Consider the following 15,043-nt stretch of genomic DNA (forward strand, 5'->3'; position numbering starts at 1 on the left):
CTCAACAGATTTTGGCCAAGAACTTTGGAGGGGTAGCAGACAGTGAGGAGACAATTGACTGCAACTGGACAGATAGGCTAGCAACATAGGCAGACAACTGGCAGACTGAATTCAATGCAGAGAAGCATGAGGTGATGCATTTGCACTGGAGGGATAAGGAGAGGCAATATAAACTAAATTGCACAGTTTCAAAGAATGTATAGATACAGAGGGTCCTCAAGGTTCATGTGCATAGGTCCTTGAAGGTGACATGGCATACTGAGGTATTGAGTAAAAAAACAGGGAAGTTATGCTGAACCTTTATAAAGCTGTTTAGGACACATCTAGAGTACTATATCGTGTCCAGTTCTGGCCACCAGATGTTAGGAACAGTGTGAAGGCCTTGATAGGGTGCAGAGAAGATTTACCAAAACATTTCCAGGGATTGGGGATTTTAGCTACAAAGTTAGGTTGGAGAAGCTGTGGTTGTTCTTGGAGGAAAGAAGATTGGGAGTTTTGATAGAAGTGTACAAGATTATTACAGGTTTAGATAGAAAAAGAAAAAGCTGTTCCCGTTAGCTAATGGTACAAGGACACAGGTCTGAGGTTTTGGACAAGAGATGCAGGGGGATATGAAGAAGAACTTTTTCTTTTAATGCAGTGAATGGTAATGACCTGGAACGCACTGACTACAAAAGTGGCATGGGCATTTGAGAGAAATAAACTTGCAGGCGTGGGATTGAATGGGATGCTCTACAGAGAGTCTGTATGGACTCAATGGGCCAAATGGCTTCCTTCTCTGTTGCAATGGCTCAAAAGGTTTAAAGGAATCATAGTGGAGCTCAAAAAAAAGAACATGGATTAGTCAGTGTTTCCAATATAACATAGTCAAAAAAGTTATACCTTCTTGAATTCAATGTTGTTTTTTATTCTGATTGAGGGCATTTGTGGATTTTATATCTGAAAAGTCAGCGGAACTTGTTAGGCATAATTAGTAAGAGTATAGAAGGCTGACTGTTATCTGCCTTTCTTCCAGGATAACTCAAACATTCATGACAATCTGTCTTTTGAAGCTTTGTGTAGGAAATGCAATAGAAGTTAAATAACTTGGTCGTTGGCAGGGTGAGGGTGGGGTCTTGGAATATACTCGTAGTGGCCACCTGCTGATTCAATGGCCTGGCTGTAGAATGGGCAAAGCATGAATTAGACCACCTGGAATGATGGAAATTACTGCTGGAATAACCCATGAAGATGACTTTGACGGAAGCTGGCTAATTGCTGATCAATGTGTATTATGGCCAAAAAAATACAGAAATGAACACACCTCATCAAGAGTTATTATCATAGACATTTAGGAATAAATTTCTTTTCATAGAATTATCAGACAGGCTGCAAAATGTACTGCTTAACTGCTAAGCAAAGCAACTATGTAAGTTGAGGCAAGATGATTATCATTTAAGCCAACAGAGAAAGAACTAATGAATGTCAGATGTCTCAAAAGGCTGGCTATAAGAGACATTTTTTTTTTTTAAAAAGGATAGTGTTCATAAATCTGTTTTTCCACCCACCCTCAAAAAAGAGATAGCAGCTTATTCACTTGTATGTAGACGATGAACAAATGAAGGAGAAGCTATACTTGATGTAAGGTCACACAAATTAAAATAATAAACTGTGATTCTGTGAAGTTACAACAGGAAAGCAGGCAATTTGATGCATTATGTCTGTATATTCTTTATTCCACTTCCCTCCTTTTTGTCAATATCCTTTTCAAATTTTTCTTTCTCTGCTCAGTAACTGCTAGTAAATCCTTGCATGTTTTAAGAACATTGTGTGAAAAATTTCTTCCTATTTGATGCATAACATACGATGTATTATACATTGCCAGTGTTAGAAAACTAGCAATAGGGTTTTTGTTTAATCCCTGGGCTGTCTACAAATCACCTACATCTTTGGCAGGAAAAAATACTCTGTGGCCCAAATTGAGAGTGTGCAATTGAGACATCGAATTACACAGAAATTACAACACCGAAACCAACTATTCAGTACAACCAGTATTCCGTGGTATCTGTCCTGTTTCCCAATTTCCTAATTTTCCTTTCTTTCAACCACCTACCTTCACTGATTCTTAAACGCTAACTGCTTCATTCACTAACTTTGAAACATTCTATAAATAAACTACAATACAGGAACAACATGCAGATACTGGACCCAAATAAAAAGGTACAAAACTTTACACACAACTCTTTTTCCTGTACTCGAATTATCTCCCTATACCTACAGTTGTAACTGCTTGAATATCATGTCACTTAAATTTTCATAGAAGTTATCCGGCATTTTAATCAAATGCCTTCTGGAAATTCATATATACAACATCCACTGCCTTGTCTTTCTGCATAGCCTCTGCAATTTAATCAAAAAAGTGACGTACAACCCCTTCCTTATAAATCTATACTAATACTCTCAAATCAGCCAAAATATTCACTAATTTCTGTGTTTCTACAACTGAGGCAAGGCTACCTGGCCACTAATTTCCTAGGTTTATCATTTTTTTCCTTATTTGAACAGGACTCAGGAATCTGAGCACTGATGGGAAAAGATAAGATTAAAAAAATACACATATATCAACATATACATGGTACAATATAACAACGCATGTCAATTCAGGCAATTAGGACGCTTTGACACAGTATCAGTCTATGCCCTAGACATCATTAGTATAAGTTACATCATGCTCCTTCTACACTACCAAACCATAGAAGTGCACTTCACAGCATTTCCATTTCTCACACTTCCGTCCTTGAAGCCTCTTAATTAAACTGATAATTTAAAGCTGATTTTTTAACATTCTTTCATGGGATGTGGGTGTCGCAGGCAAGGCCAGCATTTGTTGCCCATCCTGAATTGCCCTTGAACTGAGTGGCTTGCTAGGCCATTTCAGTGGGCAATTAAAAGTCAACCACATTGCTGTGGATCTGGAGTCACATACAGCCAGCGCCAGTAAGGATGGCAAATTTCCATCTGTAAAGGACATTAGTAAACCAGGTGGGTTCTTACAACAACCTATGACATTCACATGATCACTATTACAACGGCTAGCTTTATATTCCAGATTGTGTTGACGGAATTCAAATTCTACCAGCTGCTGTGGTGGGATCGCAGCACATGTCCCCAGAGAATTAGCCCAGGCCTCTGGCTTACTAGTTCAATGACATTACAACTACACCACCATCTCCCCGAACAGTTCTGGAGAATGTACTCATGCCAACTAAGAACTAGATCGTGACTGCCATTATTTATTTCACTTAGACTTTAACTGCGACCAGGGAGGGGGACCAGCCTCATTTGTTTCTGGGATGGATTGGAAGTCTGGTCCCCAAAGTAAGGTATAAACATTCAAAACCACTCTACCACTTAAGAACAATATTCTAAATAATTAGCTCTCAGACAAAGTTGTCAGTAGTCCTCAAGTGACTGATGGATTAAAATTTATAATTTATAGAGCATGATTAAGATGAAACAGCCCTGTCCTTTATAAACAGTATTTCATATCATTCAACTACAAACTAGCATTAATAACTAATAGAGACATAAGTCTACCAGATTGCTCCACATTACTAGCTAGAGAAAGGATGGTAATAAGAGGCTAGCATACGCAGTTAAAGTTGGGTGTGAGCACGTGTAAAGGTTTCAAATAAGTGCTAATATTCAAACCTAAAACCTCAGAAATTATTGATATTAGTTAAGTCCTATTCAGTAAATAGCAAATTTTAGGATCATAATAGTACTTTCAAGGTTTTATGGAAAACATATTCACTCGAAATACATTACCCCATGGCATTTTATTTATCAATAATTACTTTAAGGGAAATAAAAAATCAAAGGAAGCTTTCTTTTTCTTTAAATACTTTTCCTTTATAAAATAAAAAGTGACAATCTGACCAGGAATTTACTCAATTTGGTTTTGAGAAACATCAATATGAAGGCTAACACATAAGGAATTACTTTCTGATAGACTATTGCAGCGACTTCAATTATGGGCCATAATCTTGGTGTCTCAGATAGCTCCATTATAAACAAGGAAACAACTTAAGCGATCTTAAGACACTTCAACCTCATCCAACCTCAGGAAACCAAGCTCAGGATGTAAAATGCCTGCCCAACAGGATAGTTTCTTGGGATCAGATATCTTTGGAGAGAATCCCATACACGCCTGAGATCTCACAGTTATTTCATTTTTAATGCAATTACTCTAGAACACATGGCCACCCCCATCAGCAATATCATCAAAAAGAACTGGCAGGAGCAAGAAGTTAAGGATTTTCATGCTAATAAGAAAATTGATTTCAAAATTCCTTGCTGAAGACTCTAATTGACTTTTATAAAGGTGAAGTACTTTAAATAAAAAGTAGACTTTGCTCCCTCTTTAACTTAGGTCATTTATTTTTGCGTTTTCAGGAAATTGATGATCTTTGTCTAGAATTAAACGTTTTGTTTTTCTTGCTCCTAAAACGTAATCATTAATTCCACTTCCATAACATGAGGCCTCTAACAAATGAAGAGGTGTATGTGAACTGTATTACACACCCAGGCTGAGGATTGCTGCAGTTCCATGAAAATGGCCATACTAAAAACATCAGCACTTTTTGATGAAAATCAAGCAAATTTTAAAAGGTTTAGAATATTAATGTATATTTACATAATATAATTAATATTACATACCACATGCAATAATGGTATTTTTGTTACCCCCTAGCAAAAGGCATTCTGCAATGCTAACATAAGGATCAACAGGTACTAGATAACCACTGGTACCTCACCAAAGCAGCCATTCTTTACAAGTGAACCTACAAAGCAAGTGTTCGCAGGCGACGTAACCATGGTTGAGTATCACAGAATCAGAGTGCAGAAGAGGCCCTTCGGTCCATCGAGTCTGCACTGACACATGAGAAACTCCTGACCTACCTACCTAATCTCATTTACAAGCACTTGGCCCATAGCCTTGAATGTTATGACGTGCCAAAAGCTCATCCAGGTACTTTTTAAAGGATGTGAGGCAACCTGCCTCCACCACCCTCCCAGGCAGTGCATTCCAGACCGTCACCACCCCCTGGATAAAAAAGTTTTTCCTCACATCCCCCTAAACCTCCTGCCCCTCACTTTGAACTTATGCCCCCTTGTGACTGACCCTTCAACTAAGGGGAACAGCTGCTCCCTATTCACCCTGTCCATGCCCTCATAATCTTCTGCACCTCAATCAGATCACCCCTCAGTCTTCACTGCTCCAACGAAAACAACCCAAGTCTATCCAACCTGTCTTCATAACTTAAATGTTTCATCCCAGGCAACATCCTGGTGAATCTCCTCTGCACCCCCTCCAGTGCAATCACATCCTTCCTACAATGTGGTGGCCAGAACTGCACACAGTACTCTAACTGTGGCCTCACCAAGGATCTATACAACTCCAACATGACCTCCCTACTTTTATAATCTATGCCTCGATTGATAAAGGCAAGTGTCCCATATGCCTTTTTCACCACCCCACTAACATTTCCCTCCGCCTTCAGAAATCTATGGACACACATGCCAAGGTCCCTTTGTTCCTCAGAACTTCCTAGTGTCATGCCATTCATTGAATACTTCTTTGTCAAATTACTCCTTCCAAAGTGTATCACCTCTCACTTTTCAGGGTTAAATTCCATCTGCCACTTAACTGCCCATTTGACCATCCCATCTATATCTTCCTGTAGCCCAAGACACTCAACCTCACTGTTAACCACCTGGCCAATTTTTGTGTCATCCGCAAACTTACTAAACCTACATCCTACATAATCATCTATGTCGTTTATATAAATGACAAATAATAGGAGACCGAGCACAGATCCCTATGGGCCGCCACTGGACACTGGCTTCCTTCTGTCATCACCTTCTGCTTCCTACAACTAAGCCAATTTTGAATCCACCTTATCAAATTCCCCTGTATCCCATGTGCATTTGCCTTCTTTATAAGTCTCCCATGTGGGAACTTGTCAAAGACTTTGCTGAAAACCATATAAACTACATCAACTGCATTACCCTCATCTACACACCTGGTCACCTCCTCAAAAAATTCAATCAAATTTGTTAGGCATGACCTCCCCCTGACAAAGCCATGCTGACTATCCCTGATCAAACCTTGCCTCTCCAAGTGGATATAGATACTCTCCTTCAGAAATTTCTCCAATAGTTTCCCTACCACTGATGTGAGACTCACTGGCCTGTAGTTCCCTGGCTAATCTCTACAACCCTTCTTAAATAGCGGAACCACATTAGCTGTTCTCCAGTCCTCTGGCACCTCCCCTGTGGCCAGACAGGAATTAAAAATTTGTGTCAGAGCCCTGTGATCTCCTCCCTTGCCTCCCTCAGCAGTCTGGGACGCAAATCATTGAGACCTGGAGATTTGTCCACTTTTAAGCCTGCCAACACCTCCAATACCTTGTCATTCCCTATATCAATTTGCTTAAGAACCTTGCAGTCTCTCTTCCCAAGTTCTATACCTTCATCCTCATTCTCTTCGGTGAAGACGGACGTGAAGAATTCGTTCAACATTCTACCGATGTCCTCTGGCTCCACCCATAGACTGTCCCCTTGGTCCCTTATGGGCACTACTCTTTCCCTGGTTATCCTCTTCCCATTGATATACTTATAGAATATCTTGGGATTTTCCCCTACTTTTACCAGCCAGAGCTTTCTCATATCCCCTCTTTGCTCTCCTAATTGCTTTCTTAAGCTCCACCCTTCACTTTCTGTACTCCACTAATGCCTCTGCTGATTTGCTTCCCTTGTCCCTGCTGAAAGCCTTTCTTTTCCTTCTCATCATAACCTGAATATCTCTGGTCATCCATGGTTCTCTGGGCTTGTTACTCCTTCCTATCACCCTAGAGGGAACATGTTGAGCCTGTACTCTTCCCATTTCCTTTTTGAATGCCCCCACTGCTCTTCTGTAGATTTCCCCACAAGTAGCTGTTCCCAGTCTACCTTGGCCAGATCCTGCCTTATGTTACTAAAAATCCACTCTCCCCCAATCCAAAACATTTTTTTGTAACTTGTCGATTTCTTTGTCCATAACAAGCTTAAATTGTACCATGTTGTGGTCGTTATCACTAAAGTGCTCACCCACCACCTCAGCCACCTGTCTGGCTCCATTCCCCAGAATTAAGTCCAGCAATACACCGTCCCTTGTTGGACCCTCTATATATTGACCTAAAAAGTTCTCCTGTACACAGTTCAAGAAATCCATTCCATCCAAGCTCTTAACATTATGTCTATCCCAATTAATGTTGGGAAAGTTGAAATCACCTAATATAAATTACCCTTATTGTTATTGTTTTTACACACCTCCACAAATTGTGCACATATTTGCTCCTCAATTTCCCACTGCCTATCTGGAGGTCTATAATAAACACCTAATAATGTGGTTGTCCCTTTTTTATTCCAAAGCTCTACCCACAAAGCTTCATTCAATGACCCCTCCAAGATATCATCTCTCCTTATTGCAGTACCTGACTCCTTAACCAATATTGCAATGCCTTCTCCTCTTTTACCCCCTCCCCTGTCTCGCCTGAAAATTCTAAATCCCGGAATGTTGAGCTGCCAACCATGCCCCTCCCACAACAACATCTCAGTGATGGCTGCTATATCACAATTCCACGTGTCAATCCTCACCCTTAACTCATCCGTTTTACCTGTAATACTCAGGCATTAAAGTAGAGGCCATCCAGCCTTGCCTTACTCCCTTGAAACTTAATGCAGCTGTGCTCCCTCTGACTTGATTGTTTTACTGTATTATGATGTGTCTCTATTCTGCTAACATTGTGTCCCCTCTCCCTGCCAAATTAGTTTAAACTCCTCCCAACAGCATTAGCAAACCCGCCCGCAAGGATGTTAGTCCCGCTCTGATTCAGGTGTAGACCATCCCACTTGTACAGGTCCCACCTTCCCCAGGAACGGTCCCAGTGATCCAGGAATCTAAAACCCTCCCTCCTGCACCAACTCTTAAGCCACGTATTCATCTGCGCTATTCTCCTATTTCTGAGCTCACTAGCACGTGACACTGGGAGTAATCCAGAGATTACAACCAGAGAGGTCTTGCTTTTTAGTCTACTGCCTAACTCCTTGAATTCTTGATGCAAGGCCTCATCCCTCTTTCTACCTCTCTCAATGGTACATTTACCAACTAAACTCATTTAGTTTAAAACCCTACAGATAATACCTTTATCAGTATGCAATAAGGAAGTTTATTTTCCAATTTCAGTAGAAATGCCATATGAAAAGAACATTATGAAAAGTCCATCACTTGTGCAAATATTAATGAAAAGCTGATATTCCATTTTGTCAAAGTCATATTTTTTCATATTTTTTCTGAATATTCTGTTTAGGTACAACTTTTCAAATCAATGGAAGCAGCAAAAGAAATAATTGTGTGGAATAATCAAGGTTCATGCAGTATGAAATCAAGTATTGTGCTGCAGTCACTGAATTCTATTAGTCAATTATTCTGAATGAAAATAATTATACATCACCATTAATGCCAGTACTTGTTTACAAGCATGAAGGTCACAAAAAGATGACTATGCACTCTGTTATGCAGCAATTACTCATAATAATCTTTTCAAGGTAGTTTATAATTATGTAGCCTCAAGAAATCTTTCCCAAAATTAGCAAGTTGTTCAAGAAAGCCAGCAGTGAAAAGGGTAATTGCAAAAATTGCATGCTTGGATTATTAATTTATCCTATACAGGCATGGATCATGGGATACTTTCCAATAGGTCAATTAATATTTATTTTTATTGATGTAGATTCAGAAGCATGTTGTTCCCAATGGTGCTCATGAGGAACAATTTTATTTTACCACATTTGGTTGTAGTTTTCTTGGTTCAATGTCATTAGTATGCTGCAATTTGCTAAACAATCTCCACCATCTACATAAAGTAAGAGGTTCATATTTATGATCCTTTTTCTCAACATCTATTGTTTGCAAAAGATAAAGAGTAAGTTAACTAGTACAAATAAATTATTTCATAAAAGCAAGCAATATTGCCAAAAGCTCAGTGCAGCAATATGCCATGTGCTGTATCTTATTGGGTCCTCCCAACAGCCAGCCTGAGCAAATCAAGTAATTTTGCGCTTAGATATTCTTGGATATTCTGTTTTTTATTGAGTGAGCAAGAAAATTTGTCATTCTTAGATAACTCACTTGAAGGGAGAGGGCAAACAAGAAAACTGTCTGAAAAGTAGTACCATTTTAAATGGCTTAAAGGCATTTCTTAGTGTGGTGATATGTTCCACCGTAGCTACTGAGACAGCAGCACCAGCAGCACTAGAAAATACAAGGGAGGAGGATCTAGGCATTTTGTTGTAAATTTTTGAAGGCAGAATCTAGTGAGTTATGGCTTCTTCAGCAGCTCAGCCATCATGATATTATTCTTTTCTGAATATCAATAGGTTCAACCACTATGGGCATCTCTGTCAAGTCCAATACTATCACAATGGTATTACCCCACAAACATTTGTAAATGTAGCTGGTAGGCTGGAAGTTGAGGGGGTAATTTATTCAGCAGTGTTTAAATTATAGCTTTCTTTACATCATTCATGGGATGTGAATATTGCTGCTAATGTTCAACTCCTTGTTGCCCTTGAAAATATGGGTGTGAGCTTCCTTCTTGAGCCACTGCAGTTCATGTGGTGAAGGTATTCTCACAGTGCCTTTAGGTAGAGAGTTCCAGGCATCTGACCCTCCGACAAGATATTTCAAAGTCAGAATAGTGTATGATTGCAGGTGATGGTTTGCCCATATATTTTCTGCTCTTGTTCTTCCACGTGGTAGAGGTTCTGGGTTTGGAAGGTGCAGTCGAAGAAGCCTTGGCTAGTTGCTGCAGTATGTTACAAATGAAGCCACAAGATTCCATGGTTTAAAATATAAGAATTTTTACTATACAAGAGTAAAACAAAGCAAGCATTAAATAATATTTTGGGTAACCACCTATATTCTAAAATGCAGAATCAACCTAAGTTAAACATGAATTAACAGGCAACTCACAGTTTATCATAAACTACAATTACATATTAAATGGCAGAAACAAACAAGACGGGTCTTGCGAATTGGCTCAGCAATCCACTCAGGTTTTGGTGACCATATTCAGTCACAAAGTCTTTCAAACTCTGTCTTCCTTGCAAGGAATTTCAGCTCCTCTTTTTCTGGGACTTTTGCCTGATCCCCAGCTGACAACAGTGCACAACTAACCTGAGTTCCATAGGCACAGTCTACACCAAAAATGGCAGACATCTGCAGAAACTTCTCAACTTTGTTTACAATGGGCTGGATGGCATAGGTCCACCAATATTATCTTCATGTAACAGAAACAACTGCAGCAACTGTGTATTTGCTTCTAGATCTAGCCTCTATCTTCTTTAGTCCGTCTGTACTGCACTACTGGACTCATCACCAACTGAGTTCTGTCTCCTTTTATATAATTTCAACCAGAAGTTTTGATTTCCAATCTGAGTTTCATTATTAGTTTCCTTAGAAACTTAGAGGGCTAGTTGCCCTTTTCAATTAGGGTCTGTCTCAAAAAATACAAGCTTTGAAGCTACAGATTCAATTACAAGTGCATCTTGTAGATGGAACACACTGTGCACTGGTGATGGTGAGAGTGAATATTTAAAGAGGATAGATAAGCTGTCCTGCATGGTGTTGAGCGTCTCGAGTACTGTTGGAGTTAAAATCATCGTGCAAGTGGTGTGTATCGCATTAAACTACCGACGGGTGCCTTGTAAATGGTGGACAGGCTTTGAGGGGTCAGTAGTTGAGTCACTTGCCACAGAACACTCTGCTTCTGACCTGCTCTTGTAGCCACAATATTTATGTTAAGTCAAAAACAGAATTACCTGGAAAAACTCAGCAGGTCTGGCAGCATCGGCGGAGAAGAAAAGAGTTGATGTTTCGAGTCCTCATGACCCTTCGACAGAACTACAAATTATGTTAAGTTTCTGGTGAATGGTAACTCCCAGGATGTTGATGGTGGGGTTTATGGTGATGGTAATACTACTGAATGTCATTGGGGGGGGGGGGGGGGGGGGGCAGTTAGACTCTCTCTTACTGGGATGGTCATTGCCTGGCATTTGTATGACATGAATATTACATGCATATATTGAATATCAGAGGTTAGAGATGGGTCAAGTAAAAATATTTTGACTGCTGAAATCATGGTATCTGCACAAGCATATGTAACTATAGTAATCCTCTTTATTAAATAATTTATAATTTAAGCTGCCCTCCCTCATACCACATGTTCAGTTACAATTATGTAATTTTTGTTACAATCATTTCTTCTTGATTACAATAATGTACACTGGTCAGCCATTAAACTAAACTTGACAACTACCATGTGGTTATAACAAGTATAACATCTCAATAGCAAAACTATGTAAAATTGTTCTGTCAGTCTTAGAAACAAAATAAAACAATTTGATGTTAACATGCATTGAGAAATGTACACAATCGGTCATTTTGTGTATTTGCATTTGGAGAAAGAAGAGAAATTCAACAAGTCCATTGTGTACCCTCTTCGCAATTGTAATTTGGTCACAATTGGGAATAACTCATTTCAAATGCCTGGACTTTATCAGCTTTTCAAGTCACTAGCGCCTGGGCCTTTTGAACACCCTTGCAGCATTGGCAGTGATTGAGGAATCCATATGAAAATGTCAGTCAAAACCTTACTATCGAAGTGCACATCTGGTCATCAGTCTAATTTTTTCATTAAAATACTGAATTAGAATTCAACTGCTGAAAATAAAAGACTATCACAATCAAGAGCATACCATCAAAAGTTGAAGAACTACATTTGGCAAATAGCCAACATTATTTATGCTTTCCAGGTTTGGTAAAGTGAAAAATAAAGTCACTCAGGAGCCAGCAACTAACAACAGCATTTTCCCCAATGACTGCTTCTTAATACTAAATTATTAATACTGCATATGTAGAAGCTTTGAATCTGGCATGATAAAAGGTGCCTATTTAGCTTGGGTCACATTCGTAAAAAAACTGCCTTCATCTTCAACCGCCTGTAATGGCACACTTCGCTTAATTTTCACTGCTTGGATCTTCAGTTCAGGGTGGTTCTTAGCAGGACTTATGCCCGAACAATCAATGATAGTGAGATGCCAAGGCATCATCTTGTTCATTAACATCTTAGGCCTTCTATTAAATATAACATTAATCTAAGTGGCCAAAAATTGCCCCAATTGCAAGATGGTTCTGGTCTAGGACAGTCACAGAAAAATATTTTGTGAAGTATTTTGGATCATCAAAACATTGAGAAAAGCATAATATAAATGCAAATTTGTTATTTCAATATTCACAGAAAAAATGACTGGCAAAATGTTCATCTAGTTATTGTTTATGTTTGAAGTCCTGAGTGCAAAGCATTTTGGGAGGTCTGAATATTGTGAAAAACACATTACAAACAAATTAGTTATTTTATTATTCAGAGAAATCAAAAAGGGATAAAATCTTAATCTAGGTATTGCTTATCTTTGAAATTTATTTTCAGATAATGCAAAGTTCCCAAAATTAGTCATCATAAAAATATTTATGTAACAACCTACATTTACATAGAACTTTCAACAGAGAAAAATCTTTCAATGAGCTTCACAGAAGTATCAGTCAAAATTCCAACACTGAGCACACAAAGTAGTAGCTAGGAGAGGTAATCAAAAGCTTGATTAGAGGTAGGTTTTCACAGCCAACAGGGAAGAGAGGGGAAGAAAACCAGAAAGTTTAGGAAGGGAATTCCAGACCTTTGGGCCAAAACAGCATGGCCATCACTGCTGGAATAAAAATAATCAGAAACGTGCAAGAATCGCACATCGATTTCTATCGGTTGTAGAGTTGGAGGAGGTTTCAAAGATAGGGAGGAGAGGCGCTACTGGGGATTTGAAAACAAGAAGGAGAAACCAGACTCCTGGTTTGGCAATGCCTCAAAGTGAAAAAGCAAGTATGGGGTGATGGGGAATCAGGACTTGATGCAAGTTACAAGAAGAGCAGAACAGATTTGGATGAGCTCAAATTTACAGAGGGTGCTAGGCCAGAGACTGGCCAAAACAGTGGAAATTGTCAAGTCTGAAGGTAATAATGACATGGATGAGGGTTTCAGCAATAGATGGTCTGAGGCCAGGTAAAAGTCCAGTAATGAGGTGAGATGTTGGCAGGCTTGATGATTTCAAGGATATGGGGCGGGAAGTTCAGCTTTAAGTCAAATAGGACGCTGAGGTTGCAAACAATCTGGTTGAGCCTTTAACACTTGCCATGGAGGCAGGGATGGAGGTGGTGGCCAAGGAATGAATTCTGTGACAGGGCTGAAGACAATGCCTTCAGTTCCCCAATATTTAAAAAAAAAATTAGACTAATATTCTATAATTTAATGTCTGAATTTTACTTGTGATTGATTCAGTAAATTAACAAGGCCAGATTCATTTCTGTGCAATCAGCACTATTTTAGACTTGAATATTACACTGTCAGCAGTTAAAACAAAAGCATTTCAAAACTTTAAACCAGGATGGCAATTAACTATCATGGTCCTTCATTTTTATTTCGGAGAATAGTCAGGAATGATTTTTTGAATTGTCCTTTATAGCCATCAGTTAACTGCATAGATACACACCACTTCGCTGATGAAGCTTCCACATTGCATTGCACAGGTGCTGACTTGAAGCCAAGTCCACTCTATACATTGATAATGAGATGCAGCAGAGTCATTAAGCCATTACACTGTAAATTAGATTTTATCTAAGTTTTGCTACAGTACACCAACATTAAAATTGGTTCCTGTAGATGCACAGTCTCCCAACTTTCAACAGAACATATCTTAATTTGCTCTTTTTATACTACTGTGCGCTGTGGGGCAATAGTAAAGTAAACCCCCAACAAAAACACATCAACATAGGATCCACTTTACAACCTTCTTAACTCAACACCGAGTTCAACAATTTCAGATCATAACCACTGCTTCCATTTTTTTCTGTTGCCATTTACAGCTCCTTTTGGGTCCATTTTTTGGACATTTTACTTGTCCCATCACCCTTCCCTTTTGCCTTGCACCAATGATCTTTTTGTCTTTTAACCACTCTTGTTTTCCACACTATAACATATCTTTCGTTTTGCTCTTGCCTCCTCTCCCTCTTAACCTGCCTCTGTACTTGCTTAAAACCTTCTGCAACCTTTTCCAGTGCTGACGAAAGCTCATCAACTAGAAATGTTAACTCAGGTTCTTTCTTGAAAGATGCTGCCTGCCCATTTCTGATTTATTTCAGATTTTGAGTATTTGCAGTATTTTGCTCCAGTAAGGTGAGTTCATATTGAATATAATGTTGGAGATATGTTAAAGGCACATGTACAAAATTCATGTTGCTGATAAAAAAAACTCACCCGAATACAGATTACTCAATCTGGGCTAATAATTTTTTCATGAAAATCATAGACAGTAATTTCACCCTACTGCATCTACATACTTTTGCAATGCTGGGTTGTGCAGCTTTTAAAATTTCAATTGGATTTAAAAGTTCCAGTGTAAACTTGATTTTTCCCCTCCCTCGACATTTTGTCTTCCTCTCCTATTGGAGGAGATGAAAAAAGGATTTACAAGAACCGAGACATACAACAATCAAGCAAGACTGAACCAGTCCAAGATTTCTTCTCCAGAAAGTTGATTTGAATCACCTGTTTGTGTTGTAAAATCTACGTTGTTAGGTTTTTGTTGATACCACCTCGTAACATCAAATATTGTTTAATAACACTATAAAGAGCCTTGAGACGTTTTACTACATTAAAGGCATTATATAAATACAAGTTGCTGTTGACTTACAGTAGGTACCAAGAGCAGTCCAGGATAACTAAACTATTTCCCCTCATTTTAGTACTTTTTCCCACCTGTCTGAAATCAAGAACCACTGCTATGACAGTTCATTATGTTATATCATGATGTAGTAAAGATCATGCACTATTCTCTCAATTTCACCTCAAGGGCA

At 38.9% G+C, this 15,043-nt stretch overlaps 1 protein-coding gene across 12 annotated transcripts in view; it reads right to left on the reverse strand.

Annotated features, from left to right (window-relative positions):
- fryl (furry homolog, like) overlaps positions 1–15,043 on the reverse strand; it is a 634,639-nt gene that overhangs the window by 375,611 nt on the left and 243,985 nt on the right. The window lies entirely within an intron of this gene.

Source organism: Carcharodon carcharias, chromosome 1, assembly GCF_017639515.1.
Source record: "Carcharodon carcharias isolate sCarCar2 chromosome 1, sCarCar2.pri, whole genome shotgun sequence".
NCBI classification, from domain to species: Eukaryota; Metazoa; Chordata; class Chondrichthyes; order Lamniformes; family Lamnidae; genus Carcharodon; species Carcharodon carcharias.